Source organism: Rattus norvegicus, chromosome 19 (genome assembly GCF_021556685.1).
Source record: "Rattus norvegicus strain SHRSP/BbbUtx chromosome 19, alternate assembly SHRSP_T2T, whole genome shotgun sequence".
Taxonomy (NCBI): domain Eukaryota; kingdom Metazoa; phylum Chordata; class Mammalia; order Rodentia; family Muridae; genus Rattus; species Rattus norvegicus.
This window is the reverse complement of record NC_141552.1, coordinates 71605882-71629173: the sequence shown is the minus strand read 5'-3', so window position 1 is coordinate 71629173 and position 23292 is coordinate 71605882. Positions and strand designations below refer to the sequence as shown.

At 42.2% G+C, this 23292-nt stretch overlaps 1 long non-coding RNA gene across 4 annotated transcripts in view; it reads right to left on the bottom strand.

Annotated features, from left to right (window-relative positions):
• Positions 1-23292, bottom strand: part of LOC102548408 (uncharacterized) — a 64092-nt gene that overhangs the window by 5308 nt on the left and 35492 nt on the right. Inside the window, exons 1-4 of one of the 4 annotated variants that reach the window (XR_015644272.1) lie at positions 18001-18473; positions 15865-16170; positions 4580-4690; positions 1047-3191 (exon numbers count right to left, since the gene is read on the bottom strand). This is a non-coding gene — a long non-coding RNA (uncharacterized LOC102548408). Of the gene's footprint in view, positions 1-1046; positions 3192-4579; positions 4691-15864; positions 16171-18000; positions 18474-23292 lie in introns of those variants that run through there. The other 3 variants (XR_015644273.1, XR_015644270.1, XR_015644271.1) reach the window with 3 other exon arrangements.

The window sequence follows — 23292 nt, the reverse complement described above, 5'->3', positions numbered from 1 at the left end:
GTTAGGCCAAAGCTCTTCATGTGACAATTCTCATGACAAAGTTTCAGGGGCGGCTGACTATATTGAAATTTCTCTGCAAAATAACAAGCTATAGCAAAGTACCTTAGACCCTTATCATAAAAATGCATTCTATTGACTGGGAAACAGTGTTTCAGGACTGGACCTATAGAGGAAGAGTTTGTAATAGGCATTAGAATAGGCCTTCTTCATAAGGAGTTCTATCCACTGAGAGAAAAAGCTCAAGGTTAGGGCCTAAACAATTCTCAGGATTTGGGGGAAATTCAGCTGGCTCCTAATAGAATAACAAGGGGTCACTAGGTTGTTTGCCCACTTTCACACCAGCACACCAGGTAACCAGGTGTCATCCTTCCTACCATTGAAGAAAGCAGGCCTACAGTGCTGAACAGTTCTGGTTTCCCCAATACTTGCTCTAGGCTGTGCTTCCCACAATGATTCCTTCCCTATGGCAAGAGATCCAGAATGGCAGACACTGCAGCACTCTACCACAGAAACCAAAAGGGATGGTTTTGCTCTCCTATGCTGTCCTGGTGAATCGCCCCTTGAGTATTTAACTTAAAGGCTGAGGAAATGGCTTAGTCAGCAAAGGGCTTGCTGTTCAAATGTGAGGACCTGACTTCAATCCCCCAGAAACATGTCAAAAAATAAATAAATAAGTTGGGTGTGGTGATATGTGCTTGTCTTCCCAGCATGCATTTCCAGCACTAGGGAGATGGTTCAATGGCCAGCCATCTTAGTCCACTTGGTGATTCCCTAGGCAATGAGAGACATTGTCTCAAAAGAATAATAATAATCAAAAACCAAAATCCAAGGTTTAAGATCCTGAGAAACAGCATGTAAATAGTCCTCTGGCACATGTGCACACGTACACACACACACACACACACACACACACACACACACACACACACACACAGGCACCCTAAGTAATTCCCAAAGACCCTTCATGAAACAGAAGCTTCTGTTCTCCACTGAAGGGGAATACCAACTTGCCTCCTACCTAGGAGAATCAGGCAAAAAATCATTTTGGTATAAGGTTTTCTGTGTATTCTCTGTGATCTTTTTACTATGTTTTCTTTGTGGTCTGAGCTGTTCCCAGCTTTATTTTGTCACTATTTTCCACATTGAAAGTTGAAAGCAAATACAGACAGATGACACAATCCCCAGGTTTATATCAGAGCTCTGCAGTTGGCATCAGGACCACACATGGTTCAGAACAGACAGAGTAGATTCTAACCATCGGGTATAGAAAGCAACTGGTGTCATGACACCTATTCATGCATAGTCCTGGTGGGACGTGCTTACACTCCCAGCCTCCAACACAGGATGGTGGCAAACCTGGTCCTTTGAACTGCTCACAACAGGAAAGACATTCAGTAGGACCATTGTGAAGATCCTGAAAGACCACTCAATTCTACACCTGAAGCGAGCAGTGAATCCCAGCTTTAGGCAGCCTCAATGGTTGTTTGAACATCAGTTGAACCTTCTGATACTAATAGTTCTTAGTCTTATGCCAACTTGATAGGATCTAGAATCATCTGAGAGACAAATGTCTGGGCGTACTGGTGAGTGACTACATAGATTAGGTTTACTGAGGTGGGAAGACCGACACTAAATACCGGCTGCAGTATCCCAGGGTTTGGGGTCTTACAATGAATAGAGGAAAAAGGTGGGCTGAGGACAGGCATTCATCTCTTTCTGCTTCCTGATTCTAATGGATACAATGTGAGCAGCTGCCTCAGGCTCCTTCCATTATGTTATCTGTCCTAGGATGGACTGACTATACCCTCAGAGTGTGAGGCAAAATAAACCCTTCCTCCCTACTTCGCTTTTGTCAAATATTTTGTTACAGTCCTCTTGACTCCTTTTCTGAGTTCTTCCTCCTCTCAGCTCCATAAGTGGTCGATGACAGAAATGTTGTCTCCATCCACCTCCCAGTGACTCCTTCCCCAAAAGGGCATCCAGATTCAAACTGGTTCATTGTCCTCCTTCCCTCCAGCACAGCTGGACCACACAGGTATGCCTGAGGGACTGGCAGTCAATGCAAGCCTTCATGGAGCTCTTGTCTGCCACCCTTATCCTACCAGCTACAACTGGTTCCAAAACAGGTGCTCTAGGAACACCTCGACTCCCAATGCAGTTTCTGCTCACAAGCCTTCCCAGCTTGCTTGTTTGTACCTTACCTACTAATGGGCTTGTTTATCCCTGAAGGTCATTTCTTTCCAGTCGATGGTGCATGCTCTCTCTTCTCTCAGTTTCCGTGTATAATAAAATGCTTCTGTTAGTCTCTGTATAGTGTTGAGCTGTCGCCTGCATTTCACCTAACTTACACCTCAGACCATGGCTTCAGTCTTACTCAGGGTCCTTCTTCTACCTGTCTTTGGTAGGGATAAACTAATAACAGGCTGGACAATAAGTAAATTTCCCATGATAGGGTCACAAGCCCATGGATCAGAACAGACACACTAGGTTATTTGCCCCGATGAATGTTTCTATTGTATTTTCTGACCATTCTTGACCACCCACTTCCCAGAAGCACCATCAGAACCAAGAGATGGAGACACTTCAAGAACAAGTTAAAGGGAAATACAATAATATGCTCGGAATGGCAGTAAAAGTCAACAGGGAGTAGGAACTGACCTTAGCAGTGCTCTTGGGGAAGGGGGGGTGGTCTGTTACATGCTTCCCCCTCTCTGTTTCTGTCACTTTTCCCATCTCTCATTGTCATGTGTACTTTAAAACTTTCCCAAAAGGTCACATGTCATTTGTGGAGTTTTGTTAATTTTTAATTTAATTCACTTTAGTGTGACTATGCATTCATACATCCACAAGCCATGAATGAGTATGTGGATATCAGAGGACAGCTTATGAGTGTTGGTTCTTTCTTTTTGCTAGGGGTTGTAGCTTTAATTTTTTAACAGTCTACTTTTAATGATGGTTTAAAACACATTAACCTCCCTTCTAGCCCACCACCCACCAGAGGAAGTGGAAAGGAAAGGACACGGGGGAAGTGGGCCTGTTTACAAATGGTTCTCTGAAGCAAATCTTTGTTGTCAGGACATCTTCAGTTCGGTTCAGGTCAGTAGCAGCAGCTCAGTCAACTTGCAAACACTTCACGGATACACCAGCAGTACAGTTCAGTAGAGTCGGGATAGCAGCATTGGTGGCATGATCTGGCAGGAACAGCCAGGCTCAGTCAAACGAGCACGAGTCAGCAGAGGGACAGGGGCAGCAGGAAAAGTTCTATGCTGTGTCTCTCTCAGTGAAGCAAAGATCAGCGAAGATACAAGATCAATAAGCATTACACAGCTATCTCAGCCAGTAAATAAGTCAAACTCTCACAGTCCAATTGAGCCCTATTTATACCCTCCAACCAACATGCGCCCTCCATGGGTCTTGCTTCAGCCCTACGTCTGGTCTCAGCATGTGAGTCTATCTCAGCTGATCTCACTCTGCCAATTGGCCTGAGTCTGCAGAAGTGGCAAGAAGTTGCTGGCACACAACCAGAATATTTTTGGTCAGTTTCTCTCTGTGGAGTCCCGACAAATGGAGCTCAACTATGCAATGTAAGGCACACTGACACATGCGTGTCATTAGCAAAGAATCCTTCATCGAGTGTCCTTTTATGTGCTTGCTTTAGCAGAACATCCTTTCACCTGTGTCTGCTTCATCAAAAAATTCCTTCAGGAGTCTGCCTTGGAAACATTCCCTCATGTGTTTGCCCCAGCAAAACACCATCCAACAACAATTGACTTTCCAAAGAACTCTTAAGTTTCTACTTCAGGGGGTTCCAAGGATTGAACTCCGGTCACCAGGCTCAGCATTGAGTACCTTTACTAACTGCATCATCTCCACAGCCCAGGGTCACATTTCATAAAAGGACAAGCTGGTAGTGTGCATGTGTCTGTTCTAAATAGATCTTGAAGCTGTCAAGTGCTTCTTTTATTGCAAGACTCTGAACATAGTCAAGAAACTGTATCATGTGGGATTTTTAAAATAACAGATTATTCCAAGCTTTTCCTTATATGATGCTAGTATGTGAAACCCTCCCCTCAGAGTTCACCAGCCGTGCTTCTGTGACGACTACACTGTTAAACTTACTATTTTATAATGATTCATAGGCAGTGTCTATGTGGACATGTCATCATTCTCTTTCCCCTCAAATGTTTACAATTCCTGAGCCCAGTAGAATATTCTGATACCAGTGTGTATAGCCTCTGTGATTCATAATTTTTGTAAGACCAAAAAGGTTCCTTACCTCCAAAACATTTTCTATGTGATTCACAGTGCCATGTAAAAGTGGGTTAATCCAGTGATAGGTTTCTTTAAAGACTTAATGAAAGGAAAAGCAGGAAAGAACACAACCTGTCCATTAGTTGCTGACTTGTTACTGTGGCCAAATATTTGACAGAAGCAACATAAAGCAGGAAGGGTTTACTTTGACTCACAGTCCTAGAGTATAGTCCAACATGGTGGGGAGACATGACTTGTGGGAAGAAGCAGGAGACAATTGGTAACATTGTATCAGTGGTTGGGAAAAGAGATGAATGCTGGTACTCACCCTGCTTTCTCCTTTTTGTTCAGAACTTCAGTGGGATGATGCCACCCAAACACAATGCGGGTCTTCCCTCCTCAGTCAAACATGGGGTATACCTCTTAAGTGACTGCAAATCTAGTCAGGTTGGTTAACCGTCACAAAAATAAAAAGGAGATAGAGTTAAACATTGATGCCATTCGCCTTGCAGTCTCCCTGTCAGTTCACTGGAGTGCGAACTTCTGATTTTGAAATTAAAGCTATTTCCCTCTGCGAGGTATTCATATTATAAAACACTAAAAAGAAAGAAAAACTAAACACAACATATCAACACCAACCATATTAAAACTAAAAGCAGAATGTTTCCTGTTTTCTCACCTGAAGACAACCAAAGGTAGCAAAGGAGAGAGAGGTGGCTGTGGGGTGTAGGGAAGTAACTCAGTGGTGCATTAGCATGAGGACCTGAGTTCTGAACCCCAGAACTCATGTAAAAGCAGGCAGAGTGGCACAGACCTGTCGATAATCCTGGGAAGTACAGACAGGTAGATCTTGGGGAATTTTTGGATAGCCAAAGTTGCCTACCCTTAGTCTAACACATTCCCCCTTTCTTCTGATTACAGAATACAAAGATTCTTCCCTCAGTTGTCTCTCTGCATCCTATTCTCCTCGTATCTGATACCCATCACTAGAGTAGGCAGCCTGGAATGCTCTTCTTGGGCAACTGACTGGCTCAGGAATGTATTCACAATCCACACATCAAACAAAAGAATGAGATAAGCATGCCTCTGGAAGGAAAATACCCTGACCTCAAACTTTTCTCTGTGATGTGACTTTAGAAGTCCACCGAAGCATGGGCTGTTATTTTCACCTTTGTCTTGGTTGGAGCATGCTCAAGAATTGAACCACCAGATGGAAATATAGGTGACCTCCTACTGACTGGCAGCTATGTGATCTTTGGTTCCAGCTCTGTATGAATTCAGTTCTGTACTTTGGCTGTGCAATCATAGCCATTAATTAACTTTTCTGGTTCAGGCAATCTAGCATGCACTTGTTTATGATTGTTAACCTTAATTGAGGAATTGCTTGCAGCAGATTGGCTTGTGGGCATATCTGTAGGGCATTTTCTTAATTACTAATTGTGTAGGAGGGCCCAACCCACTGTGGGCAGTAGGTAGTCTTAGGACTACCTAGTAAGCAGCAATCCTCTGAGGTTTCTGCTTCAAGCATTGTCTTAAGTCCCACCCTTGGCTTTCCTCAGTGACAGAATATAAACCAGTGTGATTAAAACCAAAACAACAAAGAAAACCGAAACAACAAAACCCTTTCTTCCTGGGGTTGCTTTGGCTATGTATGATGTCTATTACAGCAACAGAGAAAGCAAAGTGGAACACATACACCGTAAGGTCAGGTATGAGTACTGGTGACCACAGAAGTCAAAAGAAAGTGTTGGATATCCTGCAGTTACCAGCAGTCATGAGTTACCTGACCTGGGTAGGGAAAGCTGAACACCAGTGTTGTGCCAAGAGCAGGAAATGCTCTAAACCACTGAGCCATCTCCCCAGCTCACATGACCACCTTTCTCTTATGTCACATGAAGTCCAGCTACCAAGACAAAACTTGATTTAAAAGAGAATTCTATGTTGGGCTCGATGCCTATATTCTCAATACCTGGGAGATAGAGGCTGGGGGATCAAGACACCAAGCCACCCTGGCTACCTAGCAAGATCCTGTCTCAGACAAATAATAAGAACAAGAATCCTGATAAACCTTCCCCTTGGTTTCTGTTATGGAGATAAGTTTGACACTATTGCTGATACGAAATTTATATTTAAATATGCTCAACTTTGGTCACTGGAGAATGCTGCCTTTGATCATCTGTAGGTAAATTCTGTTCCGTTTCCCCTTTGTTACATTTCTCAGGCTCTTTCTAGTGTTATCAAGGAATTAGGATTCCCTTTGGTGGGTTCTTAGCTTTCTTATATATAAAAGAATTTCAAAAACAGACTTAGAAGGAAGCTTGGGACCATCTTATATCAGTTTGAGAGAAAAACAGCAGGGTAAGTAAGATGCAAATCCCAGTAGCTGGTGAGATGGAGATGCAGAAGAGGGAGAAAGTCACATTGTTTTGAGTTAGAGATGAGTGTGAAAGCAACATCATGGGGTAGGGGATACTTCATACAAAGAGTGAGAGTGCCCAGCCTGAGGGCAAGCAGGCATAGGATTCAAGAACAGGAGCAGAAAAAAAATTGTGTGTGTGTGTGTGTGTGTGTGTGTGTGTGTGTGTGTGCACGTGTGTGCATGTGTGATCTCAATAGCTTTTCTAAGCACTTGAGGACTGTAAGCAACGGAAGGGGAGGACTTACAAAGCACATAAGCACATTACCCCTTTAAAGGATGATTATTCCACCCACTTCGGTAAAATGTCATCAGTTATATTCATTTTGTGAGGAGTGGCCTCCCTCTCTCTTTAGAGAGAAGACAATAGTACATCATATTTTAGGAAGTTTAGAATATCAAGTCTCTACCCTGGGTCAGAAGTGGCAGTAACTTTTTCCCTAGTGGGCCTCAATAAACCCCTGGCTCCCCCCACCTCTTCCATTTCACATAATATTTTAAATTCTAGTGGTTGGGGGCAGCTATGAAACTTTCCCTTTCTTAAAATTAATGTTTTACCAGAGAAACAGGAGGCAGAGTCCAAGGCTGGTTATGAAGTAAGGGTCCATGCTCACGGACATATAAGCCTACTATAAAGCTTGCCTGGGATTGCAAACTCAGACAAGGCCATATTTTTATATCGATTCCATGTTTTGATGATTGACATACTTAGTAGCACCCAGTGTACAGAAAGGAAACATTATATTGCCCTTTACAGAAAGGAACATCCTTTAGGACTCCTAAAGATTGGCAATAAGAGAACTGAAAGACAAAAATGCTGTGCTTAAGAGAAAATAAGGACATTTGCAAAAGAAATGTAAGGAGAGAGGCCAACAAAATTGCTCAGTGATTAAAGGAGCTTGCGGTAAAACCTGATGATCTGAATTCAATTCCTGGAGCCCATGTAAAGATGGAAGAACAAACTCCAAAGTTGTTCTCTCACCTTCAGACATACATTGTGGCATAAATGTGTCCCTGTTGCTGTAAAATTATAAACAATGACACTCATCCTGGTTGCCTGCGAGTTCCCACTCCCAAGGATCTGTGCTCTAGCTGTTTCTCTGTTACCGTCCCCTTGGCAGTTGTTACCATGCCTGAGATTCACATAGTGTTCCGTGGGTTGTGCTAGCATGGCCCCACATCATGCTAGCCCCAAGCATTCTATAGACTAGCACAGCTCCCTGTCACAAACTCTGTTCATACTCCCAACACCCAGTGAAATCATTACTCAGCAAACTGGAACCCAACAGCCAGATTTATGTGTTAAATGCTCAATGTACAATACATTCACACAATTAATTAACTTACAACCAATTAATAAGATATAATTTGCCCACCTAGACACACAAAGCCCTGTACACATCCATCCCTTATGAAATTCATAACAACCTGTAAAGGTGCAGAGAGGAATCTTAACATCCACCGCCATGTTCTCTCCCCTGCTTCCTTTCCTTGCTCCAGTCTCCTCCTCTCTAAAACTTTTCTCCCGCCCATCCTTCCTTCTCATCCAATGACAGGCCTCGTTCTATCTTGTACCTGCCTCACCTGTATGACATCCTACCTGTCCCTTCCATCCACCACACACAGCCTAAAATAATCTGTAAAACTCCTTAAAGATATATATCTTGCTTTTTTTTTTCTGGCTATGACAAAAATATCCTGACAAAAGCAACCAAAGGAGAAACACCTTGTCACCCTGATATCAAACCTTTCTACCATTCTCCTCATAGGCTCATAACCATGTTGTCATGTAGAATAGTCAGAAGGAACCCAAAACAGGATACATGGCTACTGTAAAGGCAGTGGTGAGTATCCTTAGAGAGAGCTACACCCATTCTCTTGGGTATGTCTTACTCCTTTCTTGAGTGCCTCTCCTTTTCTTAACCCTCCTACTAAAAATGGCTGCTTTGTCCCAACTTATCAGGAACCTTTTTCTGCAGCCAAGTCAAGATACCAGCTTTATAAAGTCACGTCCCTAAGAGGAAAGCAAGAAGTCAGGCTGTTAGCAGATGCACTGAGTCGTGTCTGTACCCTACAGCTGCTGTCAATACCATTTTAAAATACGTTTACCTCTCATGTAGACCTAAACGAGGAGGAAAGTAAGGTAGATGATTATTCTTTATTTTTTTATTTTCATCTTTCTCTTTTGAATCGTTTTAGTGAAACGAATGGCTTCAGAGCAAGGGCAGGGGGTACAGAGGGATAAGGAGAAACAGAGGAATAGAAGAATGATGGAGAAAATAAAACAAGAAAAGAAGAGGGAAGGTAGAGCTAGGAGGGAAGAAGTGTAGGAGGAGGAGCAGGTGAGGAGGAGGAAGGGAGGAAGAGGAGGAGGTGCAGGAGGACCAGGTGAAACATGACTGTGCCTTTGCAGCTCCATATCTTCACGTTTTCTATTTTGGCTTGACAAAGTATGCTGATTATAGAATTTCTTAAAAGGTCATTTGGTAAAATGAAATAAATGACTTGGAAAAAAATAATCCTAAAGGGAAATTGTTATGAACAATTAAATCACAATAATCATAATTTAAACCTCTTAGCAATTAGTCTTCTCATGAACATCTACAACTCCAAAGTGATCTTTACAAAAATGAGTCTTGGCAACCAATTAGTGCTGGGCCAAGCCTGATTTATTATTTATTTATATTTTAAGGGCAGAAAATGCTGAGGAAGATTCCTAGAAAGGATCATTTAAAATACCCACATGCAATCATATTTTCTGAAAAGCAGATGGCATGGGATTTTATTATAAATTAAAAATATTGTGCCTACTTCCATTCCAGTGAATACCCTGCAATAACTTAGAGACATTTGCAGTGTCTGTGCAAATTAAATCTGTGTGATGATAGTTATTATTTTCACTTATTAACAAAAGAATATAGTAAGCCACTTTGGGTGACTATTGCTAGCTCTATTTAGAAACAGAACATCACCACCTGTGTTCTAATGATTACATCTGATGTAAAATTTTACATGAAATGCAACAACATCCTCTTTCATTAAATATGTATTTTTGAATTTTTTTCCAAGGCAGTCACTCATGTAGCTCAAGGATTGGGAACTCTTTGTAGCCAAGATGCATTTGGGGTCCTGATTTTCTCTCCTCTTCCCATCAGAGTGCTGGATTACAGGTATGAGCCACTACACTTGGTTTTTAAGGTATAGGGGATAGAAGCCAGGGTTTGTCCAGGTTAGGTAACTATCAACTGAGCCACATCCCTAACCATTTAAATTTAACTTTCCAAATACACTAATAAGGATGAAGCAGCAATAATGTTGGATACTAGTGACATTTACTGAGTCTTCCCACCATCTACAAGCTAAGAAATCAGTGTCATGAGTAGCTGATGAAAGCTTCTCCGTGTTTATACACAGTGTGATGCTGATTCAAGTTTACTCCATAAAATCAGTCCCTGACATAAAATAACCTTAGAGTTTTATTGCTGTGAAGAGACACCTTGACCACAGCAACTCTTATAACAACAACAACAACAACAACAAAATTTAATTGGGACTGACTCACAGTTTCAGAGGTTTAGTGGATTATCATCATGGTGGGAAGCATGGTTGCTGGCAGACAGACAGGGTGCTGCAGAGGTAGCCAATATTTCTACATCTGGATCCAGAGGCACAGGAGGAGACTGACAGACCTGGCGTGGCTTGAGCATTTGAGACCTCAAAGCCTGTTCCCTAGTGATGCACATCCTCCAACAAGGCCACATCTACTCCAACAAGGCCCTGCTCCTAATAAGGCCACTCCCTATGGGCCTATGTGGGCAATTTTCTTTCAAATCATCCCATGTAGATTCCCTTATGATTTATCAAAAGCAAGACAAAACAGTAAAACTGGTCGTATACCCTTGTCACTTGTTTCAGGAAGATAGAAGATGTTCAAAGAATTCGGAAGGAAAGACTAAAAATCCACTTGCTAACAACAGAGTATAATTTTAAAAAGATCAACAATGGCTAGTTTCTCTTACATGGTACCTGTGATCTGGAGGCTAGATCTTTCACCAGTAAGCAGCAATTAAACACCCCAAAATTCATTGTCCCAGCTCCTGAGAGCTTGGGATTAGAACTGAAACAGAGAAGCAACTAAAATCTTATGAGGATGTTTGCAAACTGCAGAAAACAAAGGAAAGATTTGCTGACCCTTTCCATGATCTGCCTCTCAGGAGTCCTTCAATAGGAGGGGGATAGGGTGGGAAGTGGGAGACTCAAAAAAGGAGAAGCTACATGGAAAAAAGGAATGAGAAGAAATCCCAGAGCAGGGAAAGCCCACACAGGAATACTACAGGGGATCAGAGGTGCACAGCTAGGTTCTTTTTGCTCCTAGCCATTCTGGCCCCTCCTTCTTCTACTTATCAATCCAGGACACAGCCTTGGCTCCATCACGGCCCCACCTTTGCCCTACACAGTTCTACCTACTCTCCCAGTTCTGTTCACTCTTCTAGGTCTATGTTCCTCCCACTTATGTATCCTCCCACTAGGTTTAGGGTCTGGGACTCTTGTAGGTCCCAAGACTTTACAAGATATTAATGGAGGTGAACAAAGGTTTTCAGAGAGCTATCTGTGATGGCTATTTTTCCCTTTTCTCAAGTGGGAAACCTGGGGTTGTTTCAAAAGCCAGGTCAATGAAAACAAAACACTTGCTACCCTGTAGGTTGATGTCATTATACGGGTAAAGGCAGACAAGTTAGGTCAAAGCCATGATTGGACAGTAAAAAAAAAAAAAAAAAAAAATAAGGCAGGGACAAAGCTTTTATAAAGTGGGAGAGAAGGAGAATCAAGATCGAGACGGGGAAGGGTGACCCAAATCTGGGTGGTCTTGAGTTGTCAAGGTAGCTGGGATGAATTTCTGTAGGCAAATTTATCTTATCTAGGTGGGAGGTTTATATCCTTATCAATTGGTTTTAAGTTTATTGTGTGGATGTACTGTGGACTGAGAATTTAACATATAAATCTGATTGTTGGGTTACAGTTTGTTGAGTCTTGATTTTACCAGGTAGTTGGAACCAGAAAGTTCGAGGCTACCAGAGGGCCGCTGGGAGAGATACTAATCTGAGATAAATTAGGGCTAGATCCCATGGCCCGCTGGAGCTGAACTAGCAAGGGAGAGACCACCAGGGTACACACACGGGAACCATTCTGACCGATTTGTACTGCAACACTGACCCACCTCCACAACCCACACACTGTGCTGTGGAGCCCACATTCAGTCTCTTCCCCAAGTCTAAACATGTCTCGAGTTATCCTCTAGAACAGTTGGTTAAGAAATCAAAGATACATACTTTTCTTGACTACTGGAGTGAAAATAGACACTTTCTTTTAAAAATTTAAATAATATATAATTCTCAAAATAGCCACTAATGGATTTGGTATGTTCTCTTTGAGTTATTCTTAAATGAATATACATATATTTTTATCCCCAAATGTAGTTGTATATATCATTCTATGGCTTCTCAGATGTGATGGCCAATTTAGACATCTTTCCCTGTTGATATATACAGATCATCTTGCTGTTTGAATGGCTGTATGCTGGGTGTCCATAATTATTTATCTTAGCTTTTTTCAAAAAAGAATGTTTAGACAGTTTCTCTTGTTTGCGTCAGTGAGTTTGCACATGTGTTATATATGTTTTATTATAGGATAAATTCCTAAAGTAGAATACTTGGGTGAAATGTATTCATCACAATTTTTTTTTTTTTGAAACAGAGTGGCATGTAGCCCAGGTTGGCCTCAAACTAGCTATCTGGACAAGAATAACCTTGAATTCTTGATCTTTCTGCTTCCATCTCTCAAGGGCTGAAATTACAGGTGTGCCCCACCATAGGGGCAAAAAAATAACCTCTTTATCTTTTCTTTCCTTTTTTTTTCTTTTTCTCTTTTGAGTGGGACTGTTCCCCACAGGCTCATATATTTGAATGCTCGGTCTCTGGTTGGTGGAAGTGTTTGGTAAGGAAACACTGACATGGTACATACCACATTAAAGGAAGTGTGTCATCGTGGGTAGGCTTTGAGCTTTCAAAAGCCTATGACATTCCATGGACTCTGTGTTTCTCCTATAGCAACATGCCTGCCTGCCTTCTCCCCACCATGATGATTATGGACTGACCCTCTGAAACTGTAAGCAAACTCCCAATTGAAGGCTTTATTTTATGAGTTGCCTTGGTAATGGTGCTTCTTCACAGCAATAGAGAAGTAACTGAGACATTGACTTTGAGCTTGCAGAGATCCTGCTGTCTCCACCTCCCAATTACAGGTTGCTCCAGTTGTACACTACTGTGGAGATAAACACTATGACCAAAACAACAACAACAAGAACACACACACACACACACACACACACACACACACACACACACATCTTGAAGTAATAGTTCATCATAGAAGGAAGTCAGAGCAGGAACTAAAGCCAGGCAGGAACCTGGAAGCAAGAATAGAAGAATAAGTCATACAGGTGTGCTACCTTCTGGCTTGCTCTCCATGGCCTGTCAACTTACTTTTTTATACAACTCAAGATCATTGCTCAGAAAAGGCAAAGCCTACAATGGGCTGGACCCTCCCATGTCAATCATTAATTAAGAAAACGCCCCCACAGGCTTGCCCTCAGGCCAACCTGGTAGGAGGCTTTTTCTTAACTGAGGTTCCTTCTTCCAGATGCTTTGAACTTGTGTCAATTGACAAAAACAACTACAAAGTACAAGCCACAAGCCTAACCAGTAAGCAGGTGTGATTCGCTATACGTGGCTACTGTTCAGGACTTTTGATAAATAAAATGTGTTGCCCTAGAAGTGATGGTAACTTAATTGCATTGTCTTTCATTTCTGAGGCCAAGCCAAAACCTCAGGCCCTCACCTAACACCTGGGTTTCCTTCCTAGTTTCCTTTCTCTTCTCCCCTCATCTGGTGGATCATGTCACAGAACACTTTTCCAATGCTATCCAGCCATCTCCATCCTCTTAGCTAGTTTTCAACTCTTTTCTTACAGAGGAACTTTCAAGTGTTCTCAGAAACTCATTTCTATCATCTCTCTGGGCTCCCTCCCACATGAAACACTTGTTCATGGGGGTCCGGGGCTTCACAGAAAACCAGCCAAGGGAAAAGAGTTGTGGAACAACATATCTTTCCAGGTTTGGCCCAGCAGCAGTGCCTGGACCTCTAGGGTCTAGCATCTTGAGGCTGTGTGCTCCGAGGGTTTAAGCCCATGGCACGGCAGAGCTATAGACCATAGAGTCAGTGCCAAACAACAAAATGGCCACTTGGCTACTAGGTACTTGCCTCTTGTAATCACAGGTAGCCTGACACTTCAGGTACATTTAGTCTTAATTTTTAGTCTAGACTGTTGAGTAGCATTAATTTATTACCTGTTTATATTATATATTAAGTACATGTGTGTGTGAATGGATTTATGACATATTATATATTTGTCTAAATATATTTTGACATTTACCCCATTCCTCTCTTGTCCCCTCCCACCTCCTCCCTTTCTTTTCCAATTTAGTCTTCCTCCTACTTTGTCTTCTTTTCTTCTTCTTGTGACCCAGTGAGTTTAATCAGAGTTACTTACAGAACAGCTGTATAGGTATAGGGTAAACAGTTCATTACAGGAGCATGGGCACCTAGCCAGTGGTTATATCATTGAAGAACATGTCTTTTCTTCCCCCAGCAATATTTAACCACCTATATATCATCAGGGTCAGGATGAGTGAGGCCTCATCCTCCAGTTCTTAGGTTCTTCAAGCAGACTTCTTGATGGCTGCCCTACCACCTACTTCTTTCCTGACAGAGACCCTCCTAAGAGGGTGGTTCTTCTTTGAGCCACACCAACAAGCTAAAGGCTCAAGGAGGTTCATTCCTTGCAGACTCATATTCAAACCCATGGAATAGAAGGTCAACCTCTTTGCAAAATGGCCATAGTGTTCCATAGGGTGCAGGATCCCATCTGTCATTCCTCATGGTGCCCTAGCCCGAAGTACCTTCAAGATGTAGTCTCAGAATAAACCAACCTTTAACATTTGTTTTAGAGACCAATCACATAGGGCCCAGGACCAAGTTCCATTTTACAAGACAGCTTTACAGAGAACTCTGTGCTTAGCAACTAGTAAATGCTTATTTTAGGGTTTACCTCTTCATGTATGTAATAGTGCATGTGTGCATATGTCTGTGAAAGCTGGAGGTCAACCTTGGGAGTTATTTATTCCTCAGGAGACACTTTGATTCTGAGACAGGATCTCTCACCAGGACCTATTCAGCTAAGGTGCCTGGCTGGCAGAAAAGCCCCAGGGATCCTTCTGTTTCTACTTCTCCAGTGCTGGAATTGCAAAGTGCATACCATCACACCCAACTTCTTTGTTTTTTGTTTAATGTGGGTGTTATGGCAGAACTCAAGAGCTCACGGTAAGCAGTTGACTGACTGAGCAATCTCCCAGCACAGTTTTTGGAGGTTATCTTTTGAGTGGGAAAGTTTTTGTTATGTGTTATCTGTGTCTGTGGCTTTCTAAGCTCACTGTGGCCTCAGAGTTCTTCAGCCACACAATGAGTTGGATCCACTCCAGAACAGCATCTAAGCAGGTCACCCCAGGTCACAGGCTGGCCTTCTAGGATGCTAGACTGTCTGTAAGGGCAGAGTGAATAAGGGCACAGTGTTTGATGTCTGCAGAGTTTAACTCCAACCCTCATTTAAAAGTTCTGTCGGAAGCTTTGCAGCCTCACCTTTCTGTTCACCCCAGTTTTGGTCTAACTAGGGAGAGGTGCTTCTAGCTTACTGTGATGGGGTAAGGTGTCACTGGGTCTCTCTTTCCATCTGTACTTCTCCATCAGCAGCAGGGACTTTCTAGGGTTTACATGTTTAGAGTCTTCATTCTTCAAGGCCTGAGGCCACTATTGTACAGGGAAGACATTTTTCTAATGTAGTGGGAGGAATGGCAGGTTTATAGCTATAATTATACCCTACAGAAAATAGCTGCTACTGAATGGTGTATTGTTCTTTGTATACTGGTTTAGTGATAGTGTGCTCAGTCATCAATCATCATTCATCACTGGCTCTTGGGTGTCATGCTCACATGAATCGGTAGACCCAGGAATGGGTGGGTAATGGACACTTCTAATGGAGTGCACACAGTGTTGCCTGCTTGAATCCTGGTTCATCTTACTTGCCTGAGTCACGTTCCTGTGCTCACAGGTGACTTTTCCATGCAGAAGCCTTTGTTCCATAAAAAGTCATGGTCAGGACTTGGTTAGCCAAGCTTTTGGAGCAGTTGTGCATTAACTTGATAGCCACAGTCAAGCACTGTCAGCAATATCCACAGTACCCAGAAGAGTCTGTTGGGCAGAAGTCGCATCTGCAAGAAGGTCGTTTAAAAACAGGTTACCCAGAGGTGCTTTGCAGAGAACTTCCATTTTCAGACATGGGTAATCATGAGGAAAAGCTGGGAGTCTGCCTGGGACAAGCAGGATGCTTCTCTGTGAAATACAAAATTGTTCATTAGTTCAGTGCCACTCATTTCATATATTTAAATTTTTTTTAATTTACTCATTATTTGTTTGTTGGCAAAATGTGTTTGGGAGGGAAGGCGCATGTGTGTCATGTTGTGTACATGAAGGCCAGACGACAATGCTTGGTAGTTGACTCTTTCTACTTTCTACAGACAGAATCTCCCTCCTCCTTCTCCTTCTCCCCTTCTTCTCTTCCTTCTTCTCCTTTTTGAGATAGGGCCTCACTATTCATCTTTGACTGGCTTGAAACTTGCTGTATAGACTTGGCTGGACTTGAACCTTTGCTTCTGCCTGCTGAATATTAGAACTAAAGGCATGTGCTACAGTATTCAGTGAGACAGAATCTCTCTTCTGCTTCCACTTTGCTGGGTGCCCATAGAACTAGCCGGCACAGGAAATTCTGGCCAGTTCTCATATCTCTGTCTCCTGTCTTGCTATGAGGCTGCTGAGATTACAGGTACATGCTTTCTCTGTGGGCTCTGGGGAATGTAAACTTGCATTGCTAAGTTTGAATGGCACTTTTACCCACTGAGCTTCCTCTCTATGCCTGATAGTTGTTTTCAATGTTTTAAGACAAGCTCTTACATATCTATCTTGATTGTATGGAAGGAAGACCTTGAACTCTTGGTCTTCCTCCTTGTGGTGATTTGAATAAGAATATTCCCTATAGGCTCATATATTTGAATGCTTAGTCACCTGGGACTGGAACTCTTTGATAGGCTTAGAAGGAATATGACCTGTGACCTTGTTGGAGAAAATGTGTCACTGAGGGTAGGCTTCGCGGTTTTTTTTTAAAGCCCATGGCAACCTTACTCTTTCTCCCTTCCCCTCTCCCTCTCCCCCTCCTACTTCTTTCCCCCTTCTCTCCCCCTACTTTCCCCCTCTACAAAATAACTGACAAATGAAGGAAGAGGTGTGGGGTAAAGGAAACCATTGTTCACTGTTGGTGGAATTGCAAACTGGTGCAGCCACTATAATCAATGTGGAGAATTCTCAAAAATCTAAAAAGAAATCTACCATAGGACCCAACTATACCACTCCCTGACATACACCCAAATGACTGGAATCCTACTCCAGGAAACACTTGCTCAGCCACATTCATTGCTGTTCTACTCACAATAACTAGAAAATGGAGACAAACTAAATGTCCTTCAGTTAATGAATAAATAATGAAAATGTAGAACATGTACACCATGGAACATTACTCAGATGTAAAAGCAAATGAAATCTGTAGATAATAGATAGAACTGGAAAAGATCATGTTGGGTGAGATAAACCAGACTCGGAAAGACATTTATGAAATTTATGACTCAGACAGCAACTTTATGTTTTCTCTCAATCTATATATAAGTTTAGTCTTCACCCATTATCGAGGGAACTTCTCTTGGCAAAAGAAAACCACTACAGAAAATCACAACCAATCAAACTACAGTTGTGGGGCCCAGTCCCAGCAGATACAGCTACAAAATGCTCCCATACCTAAGTCTCAGGGAACACTTCAGAAGAGGGAGAAGAAAGGTTGTAAGAGACAGAGAGTGAGGGGGACTGCTATGAGATTGTGTCTCCCAGAAATAACAGAAACTACACTTATGAAGTCTTGACAACACATCTACCTAAATGTCTGTCTTATTTTCTGAGACAAGATCTCCTGCAGGACTAGATTAAAAATTGTTAGACAGTATGCGGGCATAAATTTTTTTGAAACCTACTTTTAATAAGAGTTCAACCTCTCCTCTAGCCCACCACCCAGCAGATGTAGTGAAAAATAAACATTATTAGAATATGTGGAAAGTGGACCTGTTCAGCAATCGTTCTTTGGGGGAGCTTGATCTTCTTTGGCAGCAGTTCAGTCCCATAGCAAACACCAATTACGGTTCAGCAGCTTTAGACCAGTCCTCCAGGCAGGCAGACACAAGGCATGAACCAGTAGCTACAGTCCAGTTCTTTCAGCAAGCGGAAACAGGCAGTTGTAGTTCAATCCTGAAGAAATCACCAGGCTCGCCAATCAGCCTGAGGTGAGGCCAAATAAACGGCAAGCTGCAGCAGGAACTTCACGAGAAGTTCTTGGGTGAGTTTCTCTCAACGTCAGAGTTACCACAAGTGGAGCTCAACAACACCATGTAAGGAGAACCAAGGAATCTTTAGTGAAGAATAGCATGGCTGAGCTAAACAAACCAGTGCTCAGCGCTGTCTCCCACTGTCTGTGGGGTCCTATTTATACTCGATTAAGCGTCCTTTCACGTGTTTGCTGTATCCAAACATCCTTTCACCTGTGTGCCCCAGCAAAACAACATCTGACATAAGTAACTTTCTAAAAAAATCAGAAGTTTCCACTTCAACAGTAAGCCCCCGGGATCCTCCTGCCCCTCCGCCCCCCAGGTTTACAAGCATGCTCCATCACTTCCTGCTTTTTGTGTGGGGTCTGGGAATCTAAACCAGAATGTTTCATTTGCATGGCAAACCCTTTCCCGAGGGAGCTATCTCTTCAGCCCTTTGCTCTTCTTCATGGAGCTTGAAAACATTTCTGCCTTGCATCTGACAAAAACTAAACTGAGTTTTCTGAGGTTTGCTCAAGTAGTTTTTCTATTTACTCTATTTGGTGTTTAGTTGATATTTTTATGTTAACAGATAGTAGGTTTAATAGTCAAGAGTAGTAGAGGGAACAAAATAAATAAAGCCTCATATGAACTTAGGCCAAATAGTCAGGATATAAAGGGCTTGCAATATGGGTGAGGCATCAGGATGATGAACTTAAGGTAGAGGAGTTCCCTGTATGGAGCTAGTAGCCATCTTCCTTCAACTCCTCTTTCTACCTAATTCCCTCCATTGAACTTATTACCTTGACTGCTGGAAGGCACATAGTGAAAGACTGTGTTTGGAGCTCAGTGTGGAATAAGAACTATCTCATTGTTATACTGTATTCCCAGAGCCTGTGTGTACCATGATATTTCTAGAAGGTAGGACCTTGGTTTGTGTGCAGTCACTCAACTTCTTTTTGTATCAGATTTATAATTTATAATATGTTGACTTTAATTTTGTTTTTCTATTCCAAATTATATTTCTCTTAAAAGCATAAAAATTATAGCTCCAGGTTGGGATCTAAATAAGGAGAAAGGACATTAAAAAAAACAGAAAAAGTTGGAAAGAGAATGGAGAGTCTGAGGAGGGAGAACTGAGCAAGGTCACCAGCATGTCCAGCTTTGAGGAGAAAGAAAAGGAAGTCTTGCCACCCTTTCTCTTGTTGCTCTGAAAACTCTTGTGTTTCTTACTTCCAGTTCAATTATAATGTAGCCAATACAGGCCTTGGATTTGCTATTGAGCCAAGGATGAGCTTGCACTTCTGATCCCCCTGCCTCCACTTTCCTAGTGCTGAGATAATGGGCATGTACCACCATGCCTGGTTCATGTGATGCTAGGAATCAAACCCAGCCAGTCATGGATGCTACGTGAGCACTCTGCCTGCTGAGCTACATTAGCCTGAACTTTTCTTTCTTATATCCCGTTCTATTTGGTCTTAGAGTTAATTATAGTTCTTCAGCTACGAAAGTGTTATCAAGAGCAATGGGGGAAATAAAGAGTCCCTAGTACAGAGTCACTCAAACAGGATGACTAGGGGAATCCATTTGTCAGTCACAAGTCTTGCTTCCCAGGTTCCATGTCTGTGGTCCCCCAATATTCCCCTTTCAGTTGTTCAAAGGATTATGGGGAGAGTAGTTTGTCTTAAATTCTGTTTCAATTCTGCCAATTGTACTTCAAAATTTTTGATCCAGATCTTTCCAAGGTTTACTTACATCTTAATTCTATATGGTGAGCAAGAAGACAGACTCTCACACTGCACTTTCAAAGCTGCACCGAGGTACGGTGTCCCTGTCCAAGTTCATGACATCACTTTCTCACTTACCCAATTCTCAGATGTGTTTGTTATCTCATCTATATTCTCCAAAGTGGAAAGGCGCAGAACAACAGTCACGAGGGTCTAAATCGGTTGCTGCTGTTCCTGCGAAGTTCTCCCCATGGCCTAGCTTTGCTGCTACCATTAAGAGGGACTTACAGCAGGAAGCTGGGGTATGGGGTGCCAGGTAATGAATACACATCCTGCAGTACAGTTTCAGGGTTTCAACCATGTATCTTTCTATCTCTTTTCCTGGGAAGAGGTTAGGCTTTATTCATATTCAGATAGGGCTGTCAACTCATTAACAAGATGGTGCAGGTATAGTGGATAACTATTTAGCTTTGTAGTGGGAAAGAAGGAAAGGAGAGGAGAGTTAGGAAAGGAATGAAATGGAGGAAAGGAAAGGAAAGGGAAGGGAAGGGGAGGGAAGGGAAGGGAAGGGAAGGGAAGGGAAGGGAAGGGAAGGGAAGGGAAGGGAAGGAATGGAGGCATGTAATTTTCCTGCCTCGGCTGTAAGTGTGTGGCACCACATCTGGCTCTGGCTGACAGAACACACACTTACATGTTTTTTGGTGTTGATCACTGTTTAAAGCAGTCAAATCTTAGTGTGTTATTGCATTTGTATGTATAGGGCTGTATTGGTGGATATGCAGGTGTATGTATGTGATGGTGAGTGTGCATTCATGTATGTGTAATGTGTGTATGTGTGCAAGTATGTGTGTGCATATGTGTGGAGGGAAGAGGGCAACCATAGATGTTGTTCCCCAATAGCTGCCATTTTTTTTTGTTTTTAGTTTGTATGTGTATATGTGTGATATATTTATGTATGTGTGAATCTTCATGCTAAGGTCATATTCATGGAGGTCTTGAATACAATCTCAGGTATCTGTTCTCCCTTTCTACCTTGTTCGAAGTAGGGTACTGTTAATAGTTTGCCACTGGGTATGTTGGGAGCTTCTGGGCATTTCTGTCTGTCTTCCACCTTGCTGTAGCATTCTGCCACTGAGCTAAATTCCCAACCCTATTTGTTTTGTTTTGTCCGACAAGCTCTCTCCACAGTATGGTATGGAACTTACCAGATAGGCTAGGAAGGTTGCCCAGAAAGATCCAGAAATCGTGTTGCTCATCCTTGTGTTTAGATTGTAGGCACAATCCACTATGCCCAGCCTTTTGTTTTTAGCATGGGTTCTGAGGGTCAACTCACATCCTCTATTTTCAAGACAAACATTTTACCTACTAAGCCATCAGGGCAGCCTCACAGCAAGTTCTTGGATCAAGGATCTGAGTTGACTTCCTCAAGCCTAACTTTCTTCTGTGTTTAATGTCACTCTTGAAAGTCAATTGTCAATCTTCTTTAACATTTCCCCCTTTCCAGATCCTCTGTTTGGAGTCATCTCTCCTGGCTTTAGGTGGGTAAGAGACCACCCTTCAGTTATATACACTGCCTAGTTAGCGAAACGATCACAGGGTTAGGATCATGAGGGTGGTGAGTATTATTTATCATTTAATCTTGACTGGTGCTTACATACTGAACAATGACTTGTTTTATGAATAAAATAGCTAAAATCAAAACAGGAAAAAAAATCAACATTTGCATCAAACCCTGGAGATTCCATTGTATCCTGTGCAGGATGAGGCATTGGTATCATTCCATAATTTGCTTTATCTTCATGTGCCTGGCCAACTCTTCAGGCTCTGTGACTGTTAATGTCATGGGTGTGATGAGGCAGTGCTTGACAAAGCCTCAGGACCAAGGGGAATGGATGTGATTCTTGAGGATCATCCCTCTTACTCTTAGAAGAATTGAGTTTTAGTGAATTAAACTTTTATGATCTAGCAAGCCCTTCATACAAGCCAGTTGGAGAAACACCTATAATTTATGCTTCGCAGACCTTCTGTCTGCGTTCTAAAATTTTATTTGCAGCGCCTGCCTACACAGATCTGAATGAACCGAAAACCAAGTTTGATTTTTTTTTCCTGAATACAACAAACCAGGCATGGATATTTTTAGATGTTTAGAAGTGTAATAATTTTATTTCATTCCTTAATCCCCATTTCTCCTAAGTTAAAAACTCAGATTTAATCTGCTGAATTGTAAGTGTATTTTGTGCTGGTTTGATGCTATATCGGGATGATGGAAAGAGATTCTAACAGGAAATCATTTATTGATACTTGAGTTTAAATGTTGTTGAACTTAGTTTAAGTTTAGTTACTTACCAGATGTGGTCAGCTTTTTTTTTTTTTTGGAGTTATAGTAAGATATACCCTTCTTTGTTCTTGATCTTCAAACTCCCTGCGTATGTAGCCAAGAATGTCTTTAATCTTTCTGATTCTCCTGTCTCTACCTCCCAAGTTCTCAGCTTATAAGGATGTGCTACCTCACCCGGTTTTTGTGGTGCTAGGGCTCAAACCCTAGGCTTTGTGAGTAAGCACTCTACCAGTTGTGTTATACTGCCAGCTCTGGATGTATCCTCTTTGATAAGTGAAGTCTAGGAATAAAAACTTAGATGAGAAACCTGAAGTTGAATTCCAGTCTCAGTGCTCCGCAAAAGCCAGGAGTGTTGATTAACTTTCCATTACTTTGAAAACCACTCAAGGCAAACTCACAAGAAGGGAAGGTTCACAGTGCCATGGGATTCAGAGGGTTCATCACATTTTTCCAGCTCTGCTGTTTTGGATTTGTGGTAAGGCAGAACATAATGCATGTTCAGGAGGCCTGTTTACCTTATTCATGGCACTCAATAAGAAAGAAGAAGAGGAGAAGTAGAGCCCTGGCACCCCCTTCAAGGGCACTCTTCCAAGTAAGCTTACTTCCTCCTTGCGGTTTTGTCTTCCTCAAGGTCGAACACAGCCTGGGACCCAACTCATCAACACATGGACCTTTAAGATTCGTTTGAAATAGCAATAGTACCCAATTAGTAGGCATGCCAATATTTAAGATCTCTGTGGTCTAGAGCCCTGTGTGTCTCTGGGTTCCCATTCCTGTACAAGTCCTTGGCATTCCAAAGGAAGCCATGAAAAGGGAAAAGAAGGAAAGAGAAAAGAAAGATTCATTCTTGGGGCATGATCATATATATGTGAAGGCCAGATATGTGCATGTGTGTATGGAGGTCAGAGGTCAACTTTATCTATGAATATTTTAAGTACCATTCACCTGTCTTTCTGGGTATCTATGTGTGCATGTGCATAGATGTATG